Genomic DNA, 23,518 nt, shown 5'->3' with positions numbered 1-23,518 from the left:
TGCATTCACTGTTGAGTTCACACTGCCTTGCACAGTTCCTGAGACATTATAAATGCTCAAGGCGCATTTGAGGAATGAACAAACAAAAGGATGAATAAATGAGGTCCCTGCACCAGTGTGGCCCCGGTAGGGGGATTTGCAGTCTAGAACTTGATTGCTATAATCCACATTCCTCCTTTGACAATAAGCCTCCCTGTGTCTGGACACCAGATTTGATACTTAAAAGCAGGAGATGTAGCCCGGCCGGCATGGCTCAGTGGTTGGGTGTCAACCTATGAGCCAGGGAGTCATGGTTCGATTCCCAGTCAGGGCACATACCTGGGTTGTGGGCTCAATCCCCACTGGGGGCGCGTGCAGGAGGCAGCCGATCAATGATTCTTTCTCATCATTGATGTTTCTATCTCTCTCTCCCTCTCCCTTCCTCTCTGAAATCAGTAAAATATATGTATATATATTTTAAATCAGGAGATGTGAGGGATGCTCAGCATTGAGAAATACAGTGTTTTCTGATTCCTGAAGAGACTGAGAGACAGAGAGAGCACTGTACACTGCCAGGGACCTGTCACGTCCCATCTGTGTCCTGCTCGCATATGCTTATTAAGAAGTGAAAATCTCCCTTCATGATTTATCAAACAACTCTCGTAAGTGCATTTTATGGTCCGGGTAATATCTTTTTAGGAGCTTCATTATTTTAAACCAGTTTTATAGCAATGAGAAAATAAAATGAAACATAAATTGTTTTTCACTAAGTGTCAATTAGCAGTTCTATTGAAGCACTGCTTCTAAAGCCAAAGGAAGAAAGTTGTTTGTGCTAAATAATACGTTACTGTGATAGGGTAAGTGTCAAAAGGTAAGTTCACATTAATTTTAATCCACTGAAATAAACTATACATCTTTTAATTTCATTTAAAAATACTGCTTTTTTGCCAACTTCTAATAAATAATTCTGGATTTTTGTTGTCATTGTGTGTTTTCTTTATTTGTAAAAAAAAAAAAAAGTTACTGATATTTTTCATGTGAGCTAAACATCATATATAATAAAGAGCTAATATGCTAATCAGACCAAACAGCAGAACGACCGTCTGGACAACCTTCCAGACGAAGCCAGGGCTGCGAGGGCCGAACCCCTTGCACAAATTTTGTGCATCGGGCCTCTAGTATAAATATAATTGGCTCTGGCCAGCCAATAAATTCAGGGGGGCAATTAGGATTTTCCTTGTACTATGAGTAAGTTATATGGAAAGTTTACTAATTATCCTGCTGTAACAACTGCCTTCACTCAGGATGTGTTTATGGAAAAATCCCTTAGACTACCTCAGAGGTATACACCTAAAGCAAGAACATCATTTCTTTCTAGCTTGTTGCTAGAGTGAGACACTGCCACCTTCCTGCTGGAAGGAGGTGGGAGGTGCCATCCTGCCACACTCTTACCTCCAACCCAGGAAACTCGCTCCACACTCACTGTCCCTTGCGGCCCTCACACATCTGAGCTGCTTCAGCGGATGTGATCCCTGGTCTGTTCCCCACTGGTGGCCGGCACCATCTCATGGCCAGCACCTTTACAGTGGTCCCCATTGGAAATTCTGTGCTGCGGTTAACCTTCTCCTGCATTTGGATTGTCCCTCAGTCCTGTTCTAATAAAACCTCATCCAGGAGAGCTACTATCCAACATAGTGCCACAGATACTGATACTATACCGTATACTTAAAATGTTCTTACTCCACACACATACGCACACAAAATGCTAATAATGCTGGCAAGAGGAAGTGTTGGGAGGTGATAAATATGTCTATGGCCTTGAAGGTGGTGATGGTTTCACAGGTGTATCTCCAAGCTCACTGAGTTGTATATATTAAATATGTACAGTTTTCTGCATGTCAATCATACCTCAATCAAGTGGTTTTAAAACAATAAAAATACTATTAATTAAGAAAAAATGCCTAGCCATGTTGCTCTCTCAGCTTAGGACCCAGCAGGGCCGACTACAAAGATCATACTACATTTTTCTCCCACCAAGATCACTGCTCCTGCTCACTGGCTATGTGAGAATCAGCCTTCTATTGACCCAGGAATAAAAAAACAACCACCAGCAGGCATCATTGCTATAAAATTCTATTTCCAGGCTTATAAAGTCAAGTTCTGAAAGACAGGTACATCCAAAATTAATATAAAACAGAACTTTAAAAGGCATTATTAAAACCAAAGCTGATAACTTAGTTTTAAATTGGTCAAGAACAATGTTTTCTTATTAATGACAAAAACAACAAAATAGTGACATAAGGAAGCCAAGAAAAGGTATTTCGGGAAAAGGGTCCATATCTTGAAGTTAATGAAAGTTTCTCTACACACGTCCCACAACTTTAGGCATTTTGAAAGCATCCCAGTGGTATGTCAGAGCCAAGATGGAATCAGAGGTGTGGAGGTAGTATATGTTTTAGGATTCAAGTTTCAATGGGGATATGTGTATTTACCCAAAAACCTTTGAAATAATTATGTAGGGATGTAATTACAATTTTCCACTGGCCACATTGTTGGAAATGTTGTTTTGGTGTATGTCAAATTTTTTGGAACAGCATTTTGAGACAATGGGATTTGATTAAGTGTGTGAAATTTTCCAGGGTGAGTGCATAAACATGTAACTCATGTTTTTAAACACGTTTTATGAAATGCACATTGCCTCTTGAGCTTTCAATCAATTCTCCTTACTCCTCTATTTTCATGCTTTTGATTTTTTATTCAAGTGATCTCTTTTTCAGCATTGTTTTCCTTATTTCTAACTTCAAAGTAATTATTTATAGGACCTTATTCTCTACTAACCCTTAAACATATATTTCCCTCTGGCCCCCATCTTTCTTTGGTATCATTTTCCTGCAACAATTCTTGGTAGTGGTGCCTAGTCATAACAGCTAGCATTTACTGGCTACTCACTATGTGCCAGGCACTACATTATCTCATTTAATGCACTGGAAACACAGTTGTAAATTCTCCTGTTACTTTTGCTTAGTAGAGTTTGTAAAAGCCCCATTTATGAGTACGAAAATTAGCAGCAGCTTTGCTGCTTGGAGTCAACCAAAACTTGAAAACATTCTGTGTTCAAACCTAGGGGCTGAGCGTGGCTTTGGGGCCAGCTGGTCACAGCAAGTGGCTGGATGATTTCACTTAACGCCTTTGGTAATATTTCTCAGTGGGTTAATTCAAGGAAAATGGCTTGTCCATGGATGATATCTGACTATAATAAGCGGCTAAAATGCTTTCCCAATAAATATTGTAAGACAAAACAGGTGTAAAGCCACAGTTGCAAAATCAGCAGACAAGAAGTGCTGTAAGGAGGATGGCCAACTTTCCAGCAGAAGGTCAGGACCCTGGGAGGTAGCAGGGATCCGCGTTAGCGAGACATTTCCCAGATGCTTTCAAGAAAGTCATCATTCACCCTGGCCGGTTTGGCTCAGTGGATAGAGTGTTGGCCCACAGACTGAAGGGTCCCAGGTTCAATTCCCGTCAAGGGCATGTACCTTGGTTGCAGGCTCGATGCCCGGCCCAGTTGGGGTGCATGTGGGAGGCAACCAATCGATGTGTCTCTCTCACATGGATATTTCTATCTGTCTTTCCCCCTCTCTTCCACTCTCTCTAAAAATCAATGGGAAAATATCCTCAGGTGAGGATTAACAAAAAAAGGGGAAGAACTTCATCATTCATTGAAGCATTCCTTTAATAAAGTTTGATATGCTACATAGAGGAATTCTGCTGGGTCTCAGCAGGACACAAAGATGAGTGAGCTTCAGTCTGAAGGCGTTGCAGGCTGGTCAGAACAAGAGGACCTGATAGGATCCGGTGAAGCTCCCCACCATCCACCACATACACATACGCATGCACACATGCAGAATACTCCTTGCTCAGGGAGAAAATCAAGTCCCTGAGTGGAAGGAGGTGCCAAAGGGCAGTGAGAAAGACCTGCAGACGATGCTGAAAGAGAACAAGGTGGTGCAACCTGGTGGCAGGAAACAGCTCCTCTCCTGCCTGGAGAAACCACTGGGGCTTAGAGATATGCCAGTTAAGAGCTGAGCACAGGTCATGTCTACTACATAACCCAAAATTCCGGGGAAATACAAAATTCACAGAGTGTGTAGTTGTAGCATCTCTTGGAGCTTGAATACCCAGCATAACCAGCAAGGGGTGATTTTTGGTAACACTGTTTACTTGATAGATACAGCAGACACTGTACTATATCCACTGGTAAAGTCCTAAGGCTTAACAATATCAGAAGCAAATAGAGGGGGGGGGGGTAATGGGGAATATGGGGACATCTATAATACTCTCAACAATAAATAAAAATAATAAAATAAATAAATATAATTTAAAAAGCAAACATATACCCTTCACTCTTTATGGAGCTTTATGATCCATTAAAAATGGGGGGAAATAGACCATTGCATGAATATACAATCCCAATATAATGATGCTCAAGAGACACTGGAATACACCATCTAGAGCAAAAGAAAGGGAGAATGACCAAGTATAACTAAGCTATCTGTAGATCCCAACTGGTAGTGTGATGTTACTAATAGCTGCAGACAGATTGTCAGAAAGCCTTAACTGACGTGTTGTGATCTGTGAGTTTCCTGGTCATGGGGTGGGGAGCCTTTCCCATACGAGGGAGGAGGCAGAGAGAAAGTGAATTATCTGCTGTGATACAAAATGTGCCTTACATTGATCAGTCAGGTAATTTCATGATTTATGGCAATAGCCATGGCAATTAGTAAAATCTGCTCTTTTTAAGTCATATGTGCCAAATTTGTGAAAGTTGCCGTAAGCTTTGGAGCTAGATGGGGGTTGCCTCCTGAATCCTCTCTTTACTATTAAGGTGACTTTGAGCAAAACATTTAAACCTCTTTAATTATCAGTTTTACTCAGCTATAATTTGTTTAATTACTTAACCTTACAGTATTATTATAAGATTATAGATTAGGTATAGAAATAACAAATATCAAGTGCCCACTAACTCATAATTGCTATTACTATTATTATTATTATTATTATTATTATTATTATTTTACTTAAAAGCAGTGAAAACTCTTTAACATCAACAAACAATATTCCCTATGCCAAGATTTTAGAAAATGTTGCCAAGATAACTATCTTCAAAAAAAAGTCGGGATTAAAACGGATTGCTAAAGATAAATAACCAAAAACAAGCAAGAAAGGAAAAACAAGGAAACAAAAGATATGGAGAACAATCAAAACACAAAGAATAAAAGGGTGGGCCTAAATCCAAACATATCAATAATTACATTAATTTTAAATGATCAAAACATATCAATCAGAAAATGGAGATTGTTAGAAGGGAAAAATAAAATTACCCAGATATACCATGTGAACACTAATAAAAACAAAAAAGAAACAAAGTGGCTACTATCATACAAGGTAACTTTAGAGCAAAGAAAATTTCCAGAGATAAGGATGGAATTATCTATATATTAGAGGCCTGATGCACGAAATTTGTGCACAGGGGTGAGGGGGTCCCTCAGCCCAGCCTGCACTCTCTCGCAATCCGGGACCCCTCTGGGGATGTCTGACTGCCAGTTTAGGGATCAGGCCTAAACCGGCAGTCAGACATCCCTCTCACAATCCGGGACCTCTGGCTCCTAACTGCTCTGCCTGCCTGCCTGATTGCCCCTAACCACTCACCTGCCTGATTACCCCTAACCCCTCTTCCTGCCTGCCTGATCATCCCTAACTGCTCACCTGCCTGCCCAATCGCTCCTAACCACCTCTGTCTCAGCCCCCACCACCACAGCTTCATCAGGAAGGACATCCGGAATGACATCCAGAAGGTCATTCGGCTGTCCAGTCTAATCAGCATATTATGCTTTTATTACCCATACTAATAAAAGGCCAGCCATCATGACCAAAATGACCACTTGACCAGTCGCCATGAAGTGCACTGACCACCTCTCGGTCCCTCCCCTGCAGCCCATGTGAGCAGCAGCGGGTGGGTGGAGTGGTGAGTGCAGTGAGCAGCAGCAGGTGGGTGGGCAGGGTGGCAAGCATGGTGAGTAGCTATGGGTGGGTGGGCAGCAAGCAATGGCGGGCGGGTGGGTGGGGCGGCAAGCATGGCGAGCAGCAGCGGGCTACCACACACGATATTGCACACTGAGCCTCTAGTTATAGATATAAAAGGCTAAGTGTCCATCCAACCGATAGCTATGATGCACACTGATCACCAGGGGGAAGACGCTCAACACAGGAGCTGCCGAGCTGCAGTGACTTGGCAGCAGCGGTTCTTGGGTGACGCACCCAGGAACCAGACAGGAGGGAGCCCACTTCCTCATGGGGTGCACCATTCCATCTTTGGCCATGGGTTATGTTGTTGCTGGAGCACTGTCGGCCCCGAATCTGGTTTACTGCACACTTGCGTTTGCGTTCCCCATCCTGTATGACAGCAACTTTGCAGAGCTCCAGGGCGTGTCCAGCCCATCTCACCCAGTCCTGCCCCGCCAGCCACCTTCTAATTAATTTCCTTTCAGTGTGCACAAATCTGTGTACTGGGTCACTAGTAGAATGATAAAAGGGTCAATTCACCAAGAAAACATATATTCCTAAGTGTGTTTGCAATTAAGAACACCAATCTCACCCTAGCCAGTTTGGCTCAGTGGATAAAGCGTCGGCCTGTGGACTGAAGAGTCCCAGGTTCAATTCCAGTCCAGGGTACGTACCTCAGTTGCAAGCTTGATCCCTGGCCCTGGTCTGGGCACATGAGGGAAGCAACCAATTGATGTGTCTCTCTCACATTGATGTTTCTCTCTGTGTCTCTACCCTTCCTTTCCACTCTCTCTAAAAATCAATGGAAAAATATCCTCAGGTGAGGATTCCCCCAAAAAAAAGGACAGTCTCAAAATGCTTAAAGCAGAAACTGACAAACTGAAAAAAGTAATAGAAGAAAAACCACAATTATGCCTGGAGACTTCAACAATCCTCTCTAGATAATAGTAAAATCAGTATGTGGAAAATCAGCAAAGGTATAGGAGCACTGAGCAACACCATCAACCGACTGAATCTGATTATATTTAGAAAAAACTCAGTAACAGCAAAATAAACATTTTTTTAAGTACACATGGAAACATTTACCAATTATTTAGAAATAAACCTAAACAAATTTAAAAGACTTGAAATCATGCAATAAGTTCTCAGACCATTATAGAATTAAACTAGAAACAAGTTAATAGAAAAATAATAACAGAAAAATCTTCCAAACACTTGGATATTAAAATACTTTTAAACCATTTATGGTTCAAAGAGAATGTCTCAAGGGAAATATTTTTTTTTATTTAAGCTGAATTAACATGAAAATAAAATATTAAAATTTGTAGGATGTCTCTAAAGCAGTGCTAGAGGGACATTTATAGCATTAAATGCTTATATTAGAAGAAAAAGAGGTTTCAAATAGACAATCTGAGATTCTACCTTAAGTAAATAGAAAAGAATAGCAAAATAAAGCCAAAGCAAGCCAAAGGAAGGAAACAATAAAAAGTAGTTAATCCATGAAATTAAAACAGAAAAAAGAGTAGAGAAAATTAGTGAAACAATAGCTAATTATTTGAAAAAATAAGTAAAATAGATTAACCTCTAGCAAAACACAATGAAAAAAGAAGGAAAATACAAATTATCAATACCAAAAATGGAAGAAGAGATATCACTACAGACCACAGAGACATAAAAAAGGATAATAAGAGAACATTAACAACAACTCCACACACATAAATTTGACAAATGAGATGAAATGGACAAATTTCTCAAAATATATAAATAACAAAAATCATCCATGATGAAATAGTTAACCTGAATAGTTTTATAACTACTAAGACATTGATTAATAGCAAAATACATTTCAAAAAAAGAAAACTATCTTCAGGCCCACATGTCTCACATGTTCATTGCAGCATTATTTACAACTAGAAGCCCGATGCATGAAGATTCGTGCTAGAATGGGCTTTCCTTTCCCTGGCTGCCGGCACTGCCTTTCCACCCGGCCCAGCCCCTTTCTGCTCAGGCCCTGGAGCCGCCTCTTTCCGCTCCAGCCATGCCTTCCCACGCTGCCCAGAGGCCCTGAGAGACAGGGGTGGGGCGGAACACCTGCGTTGTCGCCATGGCGATGACGCAAGTGTCCTGCCCCGTCACTAGTCGCCTGTGTATGCAAATTAACCACCATCTTTGTTGGGTTAATTTGCATACCACTCCTGATTGGCTGGTGGCATAGCGGAGGTATGGTCAATTTACATGTTTGTCTATTATTAGGTAAGATAGACAAGATATGCAAACAATCTAAGTGTCATCAACAGATGAATGGATACAAATGTGGTCTATATACAACAGAATACTACTTGGCCATAAAAAGGAATGGAATCTTGCCATTTGCAACAACACAGATGGACCTTGAGGTCATTGTGCTAAGTGAAATAAGTCAGACAGAAAAAGACAAAAAGACCACATAATGTAATCTACATGTGGAATCTAAAATACAAAACTAAGCAACAAAAACAAAAACCAAGCTAACATATACAGAGAACAGATTGATGGCTGCCAGAGGGGAGGAAGGAGGGAAGGAGTGGAAGAAATGGGTGAATGGGCCAAAACGTGCAGTTATTAAATAAATAAGTCATAGGGTTATAATGTACAGCATGGTGCTATAGTTAATACTTCTGCATTGTATATTTAAATTGCTAAGAGAGTAAATCTTAAAAGTTCTCATCACAAGAAAAAAATGTGTACCTTTGACAAATAGTAACTAGACATAATGTGGTGATCCTTTCACTGTGTATACAAATCATTATGTTGTACATCTAAAACTAATATAATGTCATATGTGAATTACACCTCAATAAAAATAAATGTCTTAATTAAAAAGGAAAATAAATTACTCAAATTCTATAGATCTCTCTTAGAAAATAGAAGATCAGAGAACATTTTCCACCACATTTTATGAGGCCAGAGGCCATTATCCTGATACCAAAAACCAGATAATGAGAGTTAAAAAATAAATAAAAGGAAAATTAAATTAAAAATCAATATCCCTCATGAACGTAGATATAAAGATCCTCAACAAAATGTCAGTAAATTGAATCCAGCAGCACATAAAAAGAATCATACACCACAACCAAGTGAGGTTTATTTAGAAAATGAAAGGCCAGTTCATATCTAAAACGTAATTATATAATCCACCATGTTAGCTTCCTAAAGAAAAAATACCACATGATCTTATCAATTGATGAAGAAAAGGCATATGAAAAAAACATCTATTATGATAAACTAGAAATGCAAAGGAAATTCCTCAACCTAATAAAAGGCATCGACAAAAAAAGCCTACAGCTAACATCATAGTTAATGATGTAAGCTGATTGTTTTATCCCTAACCTGGGGAACAAGGCAAGGATGCCCACTCTCTCCGGTCCTATTCAATATCAGGAAGTCTTAGCCAGTACAATGGGCAAGAAATAGAAATAAAAGACACACAAAATAGAAAGGAATAAATAAAACTGCTCCTATTCATAGATGACATGACTGTCTACATAGAAAAACCCAGGCAATCTGGAAACAAATAAAGAATTAATAAATTAGTTAGCAAGGCCTCGGGAGACAAGGTCATCTCACCAAGATCAATCATATTCCTATATATTACAATGAACATTGAAAACAAAAATTTAACTATACAGTACCAGGTGCAACAGCTACAAAAATAAAATATTTAAGTATTAAAGCTAGCAAAATACGTACAGGATCTAATTTTGGGGAATGGTACAGCCATCTGTACCCTGATTTCAGGAGTGTTACATGAATTTTTATATGTTTTAAAATCCATAGAACTATACATACAAAAAGTAAATTTTACTGTTTATTAATTTAAGGAATAATTTTTAAAAACTAAAATAAGAACATTAAAAAGTAAGAACATGGTGGTCGTTTTGACCACATTCCTTGGGGTTTGATACCTGTATTACAGTGACAATGCTGTGAGCGTCCAGAATCAAAATGCAGCTTTGGATATAACATGATAATGTGGACATGAACTTGACTGAGTTTTATTTACTGGCCTGGGATAAGGAAGCAGATCACAATCTTCACTTGGTATTTGTTTACCTTAGAGCATTTTATAGCAGAGTGTAATTTATCACAAGGAAGATTGGCTGTCTAGAGACGTTTATGAGGCTACTCCTTGATAATATGATGGGCCAAATCAAATTGGATTTTATGATCAATACTCTTCATAATAAAGAGACTGAAGCCAGGTTGGCTAAAAGAGTCAGTCTTCCTTAATCTACTAAATTTTATTTGCTATGTCTTCTTCTCCAAGAACTGCTTGTTTATTAATAGACATCTATAATACAAATGGCCAGAAACTCCCTGTCCAGATATCAACTGCAGCCCACTGTCCCCATTAGCAATTTTACTATGCCAGAATTTAATTGGATTTGAGAGCTACGTTTGCCAACTTTTTCTAAATATAGTGCTTTCAAGCTTTATATACAGAATATGATATTTGGGCACTTAATACTTTGCTCAACTAGCTTGATAATCAGTGACAGGTGTAGGAGAAAAATCTCTGAGCAGGGCAAAAGCAAATTGAAAAGACTCTAGAATAGTATCATTTCCAGAGACATTCACTCATGCATTTATTAATTCATTTATTTACTCAACAAATAGTTACAGAGTACCAACTGTGTGGTAGGCAGAATGCTGATGAATAAGACAGACAAGGTTCCTGCTCACAGAGTTTGCAATTCAGAGGGGAGGAGGGGGAACAAATATAATCAAGTCAATACCAAATAAATAAGATATTCACAGCTTATACAAGGCATTGAAAAGGCAAGGCCAGGCGAGATAATTAGAGAGTAATGGGGGGAGGTCTTCAGGGAGGTGGTCAGAAAAGGCCCATTAGCAAGGTAAGATTTGAGCCTCCTGGAGACCTGAAGGATGAGAATAAGGTGGCTGTGAGGAAATGAAGGGATGGGATTCCTAAATGAAGAATGAAATGACTGAAGGCAGGAGAGAGTTGAGTGTATTTGAGTAACAGAAAGGCCACTGTGGTGGGGAGCAGTGAGTGAGAGGGAGGCATGGTTTGGAACGATGTCGGAGAAGCGCAGTAGCCAAATCAAGCATAACTTTGTAAGTCAAGGTTAAGAGTTCAAATTTTATTCTAAGAGATAGGAAGCTACTAAAGAATTTTAAGCAGGGAAATGACTTATTTGATTTATGTTATTTTTTTAATCACTCTAGTTGGTACCTAGAGAATGGGTTGAAGGGGCAAGGGTAGACCCAAGGACACCGGTTATCCTTCTAAGGTGATAAGTAGGATGTAGAAATTCAGATAAAAGATTATGATGACTTGGAACTAGGTGGTAATGATAATGCAGATGGGGATAAGTACACAGATTTTAAATCTACTTTGGATATGGAGTCAACAAAATTTGCTGATTCCTAGACACCCAGCACCCTTTCAGTAACTAAAGGATTATCCCTTCAGTCAGCAGATTAAATCCACATATCACCTCCGGGAGACATTCACTCTGATAGAATTGTGAAGCTGGCTCCATAGGCCATGTTCAATTACACAATGACCACACCTGCAGGATGGATGCCACAGGGTCCTCAGGTTAGCAGGGCTGCAGCAAACAGGAACTGATATAAACAGGGAACATAGACCATTAGGGTTATCTAGTCACTTCCATGAAATCCTATGAGGTCTGGGTAGTGAATACAGGCGATAAATTTAAGCTTGCTGGGCAATCCTTCGGACTCCAGAGATTTTTTTATCCCTCACCCTTCATCCACAGTTAAGCTTTAATAAGAATATGCTTTTACTTAGTGAATTTAGAGTTACCTTTTTTTTGGAGATCTAGGTGGTCTTTTCTACCAAATTAAAGCAACAAACAGACTTTCAAATTACAGGGGGAAAGTTAGGGAGGGGGGGGGAGATAAGAAATCAAACGAAGGACTTGTATGCATGCATATAAGCATAAACAATGGACGCAAAACTCTGGGGGGTGAGGGCAAGTGTGGGTGTGGGGTGGGGGGGTAATGGTAAGATATGTACACATATAATACCTCAATAAAAAATTAAAAATAAAAAATAATAAATAATAAATAAGCATTCTTATCCTACCTGATAATAGACAAATATGCAAATTGACCATACCTCCAACACGCCCACAAGCCACGCCCACCATCCAATCAGAGCGAGTATGCAAATTAACCCAACCAAGATGGCTACAGCCACAGAGAGCAAGGTTTCCTAGGTAACAGAGGAAGCCAAGCTTTCCACCTGCCCTTGCCAGGCCTAAGCCTCCACTCAAGCTACAAAGTTTCAATTATAGAAGGTAAACAAATTCAAACAGAAATGGCAGCAGAATAGAGCTTGAGAGAGCAGGCCAGCGTTGCCCACGGCAACAGGGGAAGCAAAGCTTTCCGCACACCCTGGCCGGGCCCACCCGCTTAAGGCTACAAAGTTTCAATTATAACCCCAACAGAAATGGCTGCCGGCCGTGGAGGGAGCCCCAGGCTTGGCTCCGCTCCAGGCTACAAAGTTTCAATTGTAGAAGGAAAATAAATTCCAAATACCAGGGCCTCTGCTTGGGTTGCCAGGGGGCGTGGCTGGCCTGCAAACCACCACAGGCCCCTCGCTCAGGCAGCCCCATGCCCCAAGGGAACCCAACCCTGATCAGGGACACCCTTCAGGGCAAACCAGCTGACCCCTACCCCTGTACCAGGCCTCTATCCTATCTAATAAAAGAGTAATATGCAGATTGATCATCACTGCAACACACAATATAGCTGCCCCCATGTGGTCAAAGATCCTGCCCCCATGTGGACACAAGATGGCCACCACAAGATGGCCAGCAGGAGAGGGCAGTTGGGAGGCACCCGGCCTGCAAGGGAGGGCAGTTGAGAGGGACCAGGCCTGCAAGGGAGGGCAGTTGGAGGTGATCAACCCTGCAGGAGAGGGCAGTTAGGGGTGACCAGGCCGGCAGAGGAGGGAAGTTGGGGGCAAACAGGCTGGCAGCGGAGTGGTTAGGGGGTGATCAGGCTGGCAGGCAGAAGTGGTTAGGGGCAATCAGGAAGGCAGGCAGGCAAGCAGTTGGGAGCCAGCAGTCCTGGATTGTGAGAGGGATGTCCGACTGCCCGTTTAGGCCCGATCCCACCACGGGCAGTCGGACATCCCTCAAGGGGTCCCAGATTGGAGAGGGTATAGGCTGGGATGAGGGACAACCCCCCTTCATGCACGAATTTTGTGCACCGGGCCTCTAGTCCTATATAATAAAAGCCCAGTGACCGAAACAGCGAAACGACCACAACGACCAGAGACCAGAACAACTGCAGCCCCTCACCCCGGCTGGCCCCGCCCCCCAGGGGGAACCCCACTCTGATCTGGGGCCCCCACCCATGCACCAGGCCTCTATCCTATATAATAAAAGGGTAATATGCAAATTGATCCTAACAGCAGAATGACCAGAATGACCTCAACCAGTCACTATGAAGCATACTTCCAGTCCCTTCCCCCAGCCGGCAGGTTCTGATCACCAGATGGTGCACAGGGAATTGGGGGTGGCTGGCAAGGGACGTGGGTGGTGCCAGGCCAAGGCCCCCACCCCACCAGTAGCCACACACACACAGAGGGCAACCTGTGGCGGGGTGGGGCCAGTGAGCGGGCGGGAACAGCCAACCTCTCAGTCCCTTTCCCTGGCTGTCAGGCTCCGATCGCCCAATGGGAAATGGGGAACTGGAGTGAGTGGCAGTGGGGGGCAGGGCCAGCTGTGGGCAGCCCAGGAAGATGGCCCTGATTGCAGGCCAGGCCTAGGGATTGTACCCATGCACGAATTTTGTGTACTGGGCCTCTAGTTTTACCATAAAAATGTACATGCACGCACACACACACACAGGTAATGTCCTAAAAATAGGCCAGAACATATTCTAATATAGGTTGTAGGAATAGAGCAGGAAGCTATCATGCAACCAAATCTCTTAAAGAGAATCCTTAAGAAAATTCTGCAACCTCATGAGAATATCTCCAGAAGCACTCCTATGATGGCATGCAACACAATTATTAGCAGAGTCAGGCTCTCTAAGCACACAAACACAAACCCTAAGATTAAACACTGGTTCACATTAGGGCAATCTTAGGAGCCACCGGACATCTTCCATTGGCTTCAGAGCTGAAACTATCACTGAATACATCCTCTGAGGCACCACACTGCTCATGCTCAGAAATTCTAAATGTTCAGTGTGACATCAAGCTCCATCCCTAACTAGATGAGACTAAGAACAACTGTTTGCAGAACCTGCTACAGAACTCACATTTTCCTTCTTGTGTGTTTTCTCAACTCTCCTAAGGGTTATCTTCACATTTCATTACTGGTTGGTACATGATTCTTACTTGGTAAATTACTTATTTGAAAATAATGTCCCAAAAGTTTCTTTTTTCCCCTCTCTGGCAATCTATCAATGGTAGTTTCCCTGGACTTTAGATTCAAATGAAGGAGGATGTGATAGTTGGATAAGAGCAAGAGAGAAGCTTTGAAAAATATACTTTACCCATGCAGACACTGTTCCATTCCCCTGGGAAAACATATGAAACCAGGAGTTGAAGATTCAGACTTACAGGTATAGCGATGACTGAAAATTAGGGAGTGGTGCCCTGGCTGGCGTTTCTCAGTGGTTAGAGCATCAATCATCACACCAAAGGGCCATGAGTTCAATTTCTGGTCAAGGGCACATACCTGGGTTGCAGATTCATCCCAGCCCGGTCAGCGTATGTGCAGGAGGCAACCAATGGACTTATCACTCTCACATCGATGTCTGTGAGTGTGTGTGTGTGTGTGTGTGTGTGTGTGTGTGTGTGTCTTTTTCCCTTTGCTCCATCCCTTTCACTCTCTCTAAAAATAAATGTTTGAGGATTAACAAACAAACAAAAAAATGAGCCCAGCCAGTGTGGCTCAGTGGTTGAGCATTGACATATGAACCAGGAGGTCATGGTTCGATTCCGGGTTGTGGGTTTGATCCCCAATAGGGGGCATGCAGGAGGCAGCTGATCAATAATTCTCTCTCATCATTGATATTCTCTCTCTTCCTCTCCCTTCCTCTCTGAATCAATTTTAAAAAATTTTAAGTGAAAATTAGGGAATGAAGTGGAAATCAGCACAAGTGTGCTGCTGACCGTGGTCCTGAGAAATATTTGCCTACTGAGGCCTAGTTGCTTCTCCTAATCCTGAGATACTGATGACTCTGATATACCTTTCTCAGGATGTCTGAATCAGGTGAGGAAAGAAGTGTTGGTGGGAAGAATGCAGGGAGGCAAGAGAGAGGGATGGGCAGGGGTTCTTGGAGAGACATAGAGAAAATAAGGTTGTCTGGACAATATTTTCAATTAATAGTACCACCAGTCACACTTAAAAAAATCAAACATTTGAAGTTAACTAAGACATTTTTTACCAGAAGATGCAGAGCTGTGCAACAGAAGACATGAACAAACAAGTAGGACCACTGACCAGCAGGACATCAGCTGCATAGAATTGAAATGCACTGTAAATTGGGTTATACCAACTTTCTCCTCTCACCCCTCTACATTATCTCCCTGGGGATCCTATCCATGCCCATGCCATCAATACTATTTAATGCTGATGACTCCATCTTTATATTTCCACCTGCAATCTCTTCTTTGAGCTCCAGAACTTAATATCCAACCACTTCCCATCTCTATTTGGAGGACCCTAATAATGTGCTCATGGGGAGAGAATAATTAGCAGTACAGGAAAAAAAATGTTTCAACAGATAGGTTATTAGACAGTTTAAACCAAGTGCCAACATTCAGGACAAAGGAATAAAATACTAACTGGGCAAGAGACTTGGACATCAGACATGGGGGCTTATTCAGAAAAGATAGTTGAGCAAGTGAGGAGACTGGACCCCAGACAGAGGCATTTCCTGCTGATGGTAACTGCTAAGAAAAGCAATTCTTTTCTGAATACCTTGCAGAAATCACTGTTGACCATGTATCTGTCCTTCCAGTAATATCTGTATCCATGAATGGGAACATTATCAAATAATCATAAATTATAAATAAGATTCTCAAACCCAGAAACTCAAAGATGGAAGGAAACTCCCATATCCTATCTAATAAAGAGGGAATATGCAAATTGACCATCATGCCATCACAAAGCTGGCAGTGCCCATAGCCACAAGATGGCTGCGCCCAGTCCCCTCAGCCCCGCCAGAGTCCCACAGTCCTTTCAGCCCCACCAGGGGAAGGGGGAGGAGGCAGGCACACGGTGCAGCCGGACCTGCCCTCAGCCTCCCAGCCATCCAGGGCTCGCCTGAGGAGCAGGCAAGCCTTGGATGGCAGCTGCCCAGCCGCCCAGGGCCGCCCGAGGCTCAGGTAACCAGGGCTGGCAGAGGCTTGCGCTGCCGGCAGTGGCAGCAGCAGAAGTGTGATGGGGTGTTGCCTTCCCCTGATTGCCAGGTCGCCTCCTGCCCCTGAGGGCTCCTGGACTATGAAAGGGGGCAGGCCGGGCTGAGGGACACCCCCTTCAGTGCATGAGTTTTCATGCACTGGGCCTCTAGTGCATGAAATCCAGAACTTATAAATCCAGAACAGCGACCATGGAGTCAGCAGGGTCCACAGCCTCAGAATTCCAGAACCAAGGCTTGAAGGGTATCTTAGAGGAAGTAAAAGTATTACCATACACACTGGGTAATAAACATATGGAATTCTTAGCTCTAACGGTAACAGAAGCTAAAAACATAAATCAGGTTGAAAATTATTTGAATCCTTTCCTTGGTGGAGACACCATTGCATATTAGCAGGGGACTTTTATTTGGGGAGAACATAACTAGTTTTATACACCTGAAGTCCTGGAGAAATTGGTAAATATCATCTTGATGTCACTTTCTGCCTAAATTCGTCTCCTGGAAAAGGCAGGCCCTCCCAAACCTCCAATGAATCCAGAGGTAAGACAAGACTGCCCACAGGTTCTAGAATATGGAGCTGAATGTCAACATCTTGGACTAAAATCACAAGTGAGATAACCAGAACACCACATATGCAATAACACAATGACATATAGTGGCAAAAGGACAGAATGAGCAAGTCCAAGAGAGGAAGGAGGTGGATGCAGGAGAGATATCTCAAGATACAAATATAGGAACTTGTCTAGGGGGCAAGGACCTGGCCGGGGCTGAGGAGCCGGCTGTTGTGGGCACAAAGCATGGTCTATGTTCAGAGAAAACGCCTGCCAGGGGACCAGTGACCTTCCCATATACTTTTTGGACCTTGGAACATGAAATGCAACACACACACATTACAACATCCTCTGGAAACACATAGTAGTATGAAAGGGTAGAGAGGGCCATAAGAGGATATGCGTGTACACGTGTACACACACACACACACACACACACTCTCCCATGATGTCTTTATTACTGCCAAAAGCCAAGAAAGGAGGAGGGAAAGGACCCTTTGAGCAAGGACTGAACAAAGTTTTTAACAATATGTCATGCACATGAGACTTTAATGAGTCACAAATTCCAGTGGGTATTTTTTTCTCTTAATTTTCCAGTTTGTTCTATTTTGCAAATATTTGTACTCAAATGATAATGTGACTTTTGTTGCACAGCCACAGTGAGTCCCTCATGAAGAGCTTTATTCTGAGCCAGAAGACAGCTGCTAAATTGAGATTTACAAAGAACTTAATAAATACATAAATAGATGAGCTCTGAATATTATATTCTGAGCACCCACTTCCTTATGTACTTGCAAATTATACACCAGCATGCAAAGCATCTCAAAAGAGCAGTGCGTAAATCTCTTTAGAATCTCTTCCTTCTGAGCACCTTGGAGATGCTCTTTCATCCAAAGCTGTTAATTAGGGAGGCTAAACATCGCCTTCCTCATGTGCAGGCTTTGTCTCTACAGGCTATTGATGCAGAATGTGGGGAAAGAATGAGTAAGGGCATTTGAGGATTGTGATAATTGATGATTGACATCGAGGATCCATAATATGTGCATTCCAGACACAGATTTCAGTCAGATTTAACAATGGACAGGATACACTACAGTGCAAGCCAAAATACTTGGGAACATCCTATTCCTGGGGAGCAGACTGTTTTTATGATTTTCAGGCTCATAAGTGACTCAAAATTGGCCTCATTGCCTTGCTTGTGAAACCGTTACTTGGCACTGTCACGGCGACAAACCAATGGTCTAAAATGCAATTAGCTGTTATGCATCCTTGTTAAGCAACAGCCTGCTTGCCCCTGGCACTGCGTGTGAGACGGAGTTAAGGTGGCACGCCTCGCTGTCAGGCAGGTCCCAGTTCAGGTGCAATGAGAAACTCACTCCAAACAGGCAGACTCCAAAAACTATTTTTAAAAAATTAAAAATAAAAAAAACCCAAACACATTTTCTGCCAAATTAAAGAGAACTTTTATAACGTGATAAACGGTGTTGAAGAGGTTATGGACTTCCTCTGAAACTGTGTGATATTTTAATAATATGTATCACTTTTCTCCTGTGGATAGAAAGGTAGAGGGGATCCGAAAGGCACAGTGTATAAATTGGTTTTCTGCAGCCTTTGATTAAAAAAAAAAAACTATTTGCATCACCTCATTTTAGTGGCCCTTGGATTCTGACTGAGGACATTATTTGGCTCTCCAAAACTGAAGGCATCTCCTTAGGGGAAGAGCCATAATGTGGAAAACTTTGCACTCCCTGCCCTGCCCTTGTAAATTCAAGTCCTGGCAAGAGGAAAGACACCCGTTTCGCCATCTAGCTGCACATGCCGGAGTATGATGATAATAATGACTGATTCCTTCTCACTCAACAGGGGTGCTCTATTGATTCAGAGAGCCAGGGTCTCAAACGTAAATGAAGTAAGTGTCCAGGGGTCCCATTCGCTGCCTCGAGTGCTACCTCTCCCAGCTGGCTCCCAGTCACCCACAGTAAAATCCTAGTCGCTTCCTGAATTTCTTTTCATAGTTAACTGGCTTCTGAGATAGTGAGCCCTGGTCTTTTTAGGACTTGGATTTGCAGTGTGGGCTATGCATGTTTGGGACCTATGGTGGATTGGTTGCATTAACAGCCAGCCCCAGTGAATGGCCTCTCTATGTCCATGCATTTTGTCCTATAGCTTTGCAGGCTTTGTCCCCTGTGACTCTGGGCTAGACCGTGTGAGCTCCTTTGGCCAATGGGACAGTAGCTAACCTGACACTTATAGCGACTTTACCAAGTGTTTGAGTCTTTCTGCTTCCTCTCTTGTTTCTCTGGGATTGGCCTGAGAACTTGCCCCAGCTAGCTAGCCTGCCGGGGGATGTGTGAGACATGTGCACGTGACAGGCCCACAGAGGCGATCTCAGCAGTCCCAGCTGTAGCCACACTGGCTTCATCCAACTCATCAGTCAACAGATGCATGAGTGAGCCTCGCTAACCCATAGACTCATGGGCAATAATAAATGGCTGTTGTGTTAGGCCACTAATTTGAGGATGTTTTGTTACCCACTATTATGTTGGTCATAGGTAACTAATACAGGGCCAGAGCTATATTTTAGGGCAACAGAGGAGAATTTGAGTGCTACTATCAGTCATCCTGCCTCTCTATTCTTTTCTATGCAGTATCTCCTTAAAATACATTGTAAATAAAAACTTTATGAATCACTTTGCAAGAGCACCCACCATTTGGGGAGGGGGCATCACAGACGAGAGGTGAAGTGGGAGCTCAGGAACTGGGTGCTTGTGAACAGGCCTGGGTGGATGGGTGCAAGGACAGAGGGGACTCAAGAGCCCAAGATATAGACTCAGCATACAGCCAAGTGCCCAGCTATTTGCTGGCTCTGGGGCGGTTCGGCAAGCGTAAAGATGCAGGCTCTATCTCATCTCCCTCTTCCCTGAAAGAAACTTTACAGGGTCTCAGAAGGAATCTCAAAGGTCACCTGGTATGCTCTCTCCTGATGCCTGATAAATGTGAGTTGTCACCTTGCCTGGTTTATTATAAGCTGAACAAATGACTGGTTGGGAGTGGCGTTACATGATTGACGATCCCAGGGAACATTTAGGCAGGTCTGAGAGCTAGAGACGGCCTCAGTGAGTTCAGGTTTCCTCCCTGGAGCACAAACCAGGCCAGAGCCTTCGATTGCCCTAAAGCCTTTAACCCACACATTAAGACCAGAACCTGAAGCACACGTAAACTGGGTTTAATTAAGCAGAATTTCATGAGATCCCGAGTCAAACATAAATGTAGTGAGTGCCCGGTTTTGTGCTCTCTGCTGGACACGACACAACACAGTCCTTCTACCTTCGAAAGTCTTACAACTGGGCAAAGTAAGATGAACACACTGGGAATGCTAGCATACTGATGAGGGCTATATCACTGTAATTATTATATGTTCACAAGTATGCAGATTCTCCTCATTCCACACACAAGGAAGGATTATTCTTCTCCACCCCCTGGAAGAGAAGTGTAACCATGTAATTTGTTTTGAAAAGCAATGGAATGTGAATGAGAGCGATGGGTGTTATTTTTCGGTAAAGGCATTTAATTACTGGTGCTCAACGCCAACCTCCCTCCCTGGTGGCATCCATCATGGAAGTATGTGTCCGGACAGAGCCTGTGCCACCCCGGACCCCTCAGAGACCACACAGAGGCTCCCTGCTGACTCACACGGGAGGCTTAGTGTGAATGAGCAAGACATTGTGTTGTGTAAACACCACAGAGGTGTGGAGGTTGTTTGTTACTCAAGAGTAACTTTGCTTACCCTGAGTGATGCAATAATCATCTTCTAAAAGTTTGGCACCTGAACTGCCAGCCTAAGAGAGGAGAAATCAATGTGGATTAGAATATTCTGGAAAGACAGTTGTGTTTTAAAAGGTAATGCAAGGGATAAAAGGAGTGGGAAGAGAATTAAAGGCAGAAAATAAAATAACACGCAAATACATAAAAATAGGAATGTATTTATTTTTGTCTTTATTATGGAACTTCATATCGTTATTGTGTATTTGGTGGGCTCCTTGAGGGGGAGACCTGGCCTACCCATCTGGACACCCCCAGATTCTTGCAATGTTTGCTAAATGATTCTCAAATAATGTTTGCTAAGTGGATTAGCAGTGTGTTGAGGTTAATGGGATGGTGAATCTGAGTCAATCAGTAGGTAATAGAAAATTAGATTTGATTGGCAAAAAGCACCACTTCACTATCAGCGACAATAGCTATACAGCAGGAATGTCAATCTTTATCTTGGACACACCTCAGTTTCCTCATCTACAAAATAGGGGCAGATAACCCAAGGTTTACTCTAGTCCTCACAGCCAGCACATTATTATTTGTGTTTTTTTATCTAAAAAAATAGATTGCTTTTTCCTTTTAAATTTCAATCACTTCAATGTTCTAACCATGGCATTGGATTTTCCATAACACTACTATTCTTTTAAAAGCTTTAGGGTATTATACAATTCTATGCCAGCATAAAGCCAGGTTTCTTTAAAGTGGAATAATATGAAGTTTTCAGGGGAAAGTAAGTTCAGCTAGCAGTAAGTTCAATCCAGGTCCAAATTGCTTCAAGGCATGTACAATTTACTCAGGAATTCTGTTCTTCGTGAAGTAATTAGGGTGGCATGGGGGATGGGGAGGGGAGAATAGGATGACCTCTATATTGGTAATAAATACCAATAGTTAGCTACATCTGTGGCAACTAAAATTTTTCTAACTATGGTTTATTCATGCATGACTTCAGTTATTTAAAAAATTTAAAGAAAGAAAATACATATTTTTTCCTCTAAAATTTAACAAAGGTTTATTTTTAAAATCCCTCTCCTATCATTTTTGTGTGTGAGGGTTTTTTTCTCAAATATATTTAGGTTTCAGTGCTGGTTTCTGATTTGTTTCATTATGTGACCTTCACTACACCTCACACCCCTATTTAAAATACATATCAGGACTTCCTGGTCAGGAGCACCCCACCACTCACATTTCAGTCCTCCGGAGGCAGGCGCCCTGCCCTGAGGAGCGCCAGCCCCTGGGCCAAGAGCTTAGTGCTGTGGAGGCAGAGCAGACCCGTGGGCCTGAGACATGCGTCATTCAACCTTCCATGCCCAGGAGTGTTATCCTGCTCTGGGCATCCTGCTCTCGGGAGGGAGGCCTCAGACTGGGGTCTACTGTTTGAACTGTCACTGATTAGGCCGGGGACAGCCCTCATGCCAGGAAATATAATCAAGCTATTAAGCAGTGGTGATGAAGACTATGCTTATTAGATGATAACTGTGCACTCAGGACGGTATTAACAGCAAGGCCCACACAGTGGGCCTTAAGCCTCCCGGAAGGAGATTAATTCAGGATAAAAACACTAAGAACTTCCTTGCTTCGGGAAAATTTTTTTTAAATAACAATCTTATTATGGATAAAGATGATAAGGCAGGGAGGGGAAGAGGACTTCTGAACAGCAATTTCAGATTCGTTGCACTTGGATTAATGGGCTCTGCTAGCCTGTTCCAATGCCAGTCAACGCCTCATTCATCTGACTATTTTTACAATGAAAACAGGAGAAACTCAAGACAAGATTCTCCTACTATGGAAATATCCAAATATATATCCCACATCATCTTGGAGAGGCTCCATATGGGGCTGAGGGAGGCAGGGAGTTCACCTGGGCTAATTAAATTTGGTCAGTTTGAATGATTTTCCTTTTATTTGCGCTGTCTTGGAAGTGCTCAGGGAAGACAGGCCACAGATTTTCTCCTCTGGTTTCAACGAGCCTATGGACTCCTTTGTGCCCATTGCACATGCAAGCGTGTGCCTCCGGCCACCTAGGGCGTGGGGTGTGGTGTGTGTGTGTGTGGTCTATGCATCTCCGGCTGGATAGGTGTCTCTGATCATCTGCTCCTCACTTCCTGAGAAGCTTCTCAGACACGATAAGATAACAGAAAAGTGACCGATGCACACACTCCTAAATATTTCTTCCCACACAAAGCCTAAATTCTCCACAGTGGCACAGCTGCACAATGGCACCAATATAACATATTTCACCGCACATGCACCTGTAAAATCAAGGAGTTTTAGGTGCATAAAGCAACGCATTCAACTGGAACGCCTGAGGGAAGATTCCTGCCATGACCCTTTCCCCTTTTATTTTCACACCACATTAGGGCTCCTGTGATGTGAGGGTTGACCCTTAGGTTTTTACAATTACCTCTAAAAATCCCTGAGTCCATCCACTTCTTTGCACCTTCATAGCCACCACCTTAGTCCAAGTTATCATCATTCTCACCTGGGCTATTGCAACAGTCCTGAAACCTGCCCTTCTACCAGCTTCCACGTTGCATTCAGAGCAATCTGGTTCTCTTTTTTATGGAGGTAAAATTCATATAACATAAAATTACCCGTCTTAAAGTGTGCAGCACATTGGCATTTAGTTTCCTTACAACGCTATGCATGCACCACCTGTACCGTATCAAGTTCCAAAACCTTCTCATCATCCCCAAAGGAAACTC

The sequence above is a fragment of the Cnephaeus nilssonii genome (assembly GCF_951640355.1).
Source record: "Cnephaeus nilssonii genome assembly, chromosome: 4".
Classification (NCBI taxonomy): Eukaryota; Metazoa; Chordata; class Mammalia; order Chiroptera; family Vespertilionidae; genus Cnephaeus; species Cnephaeus nilssonii.
The sequence above is the reverse complement of the archived record's forward strand: the minus strand, read 5'-3'. Positions refer to the sequence as shown.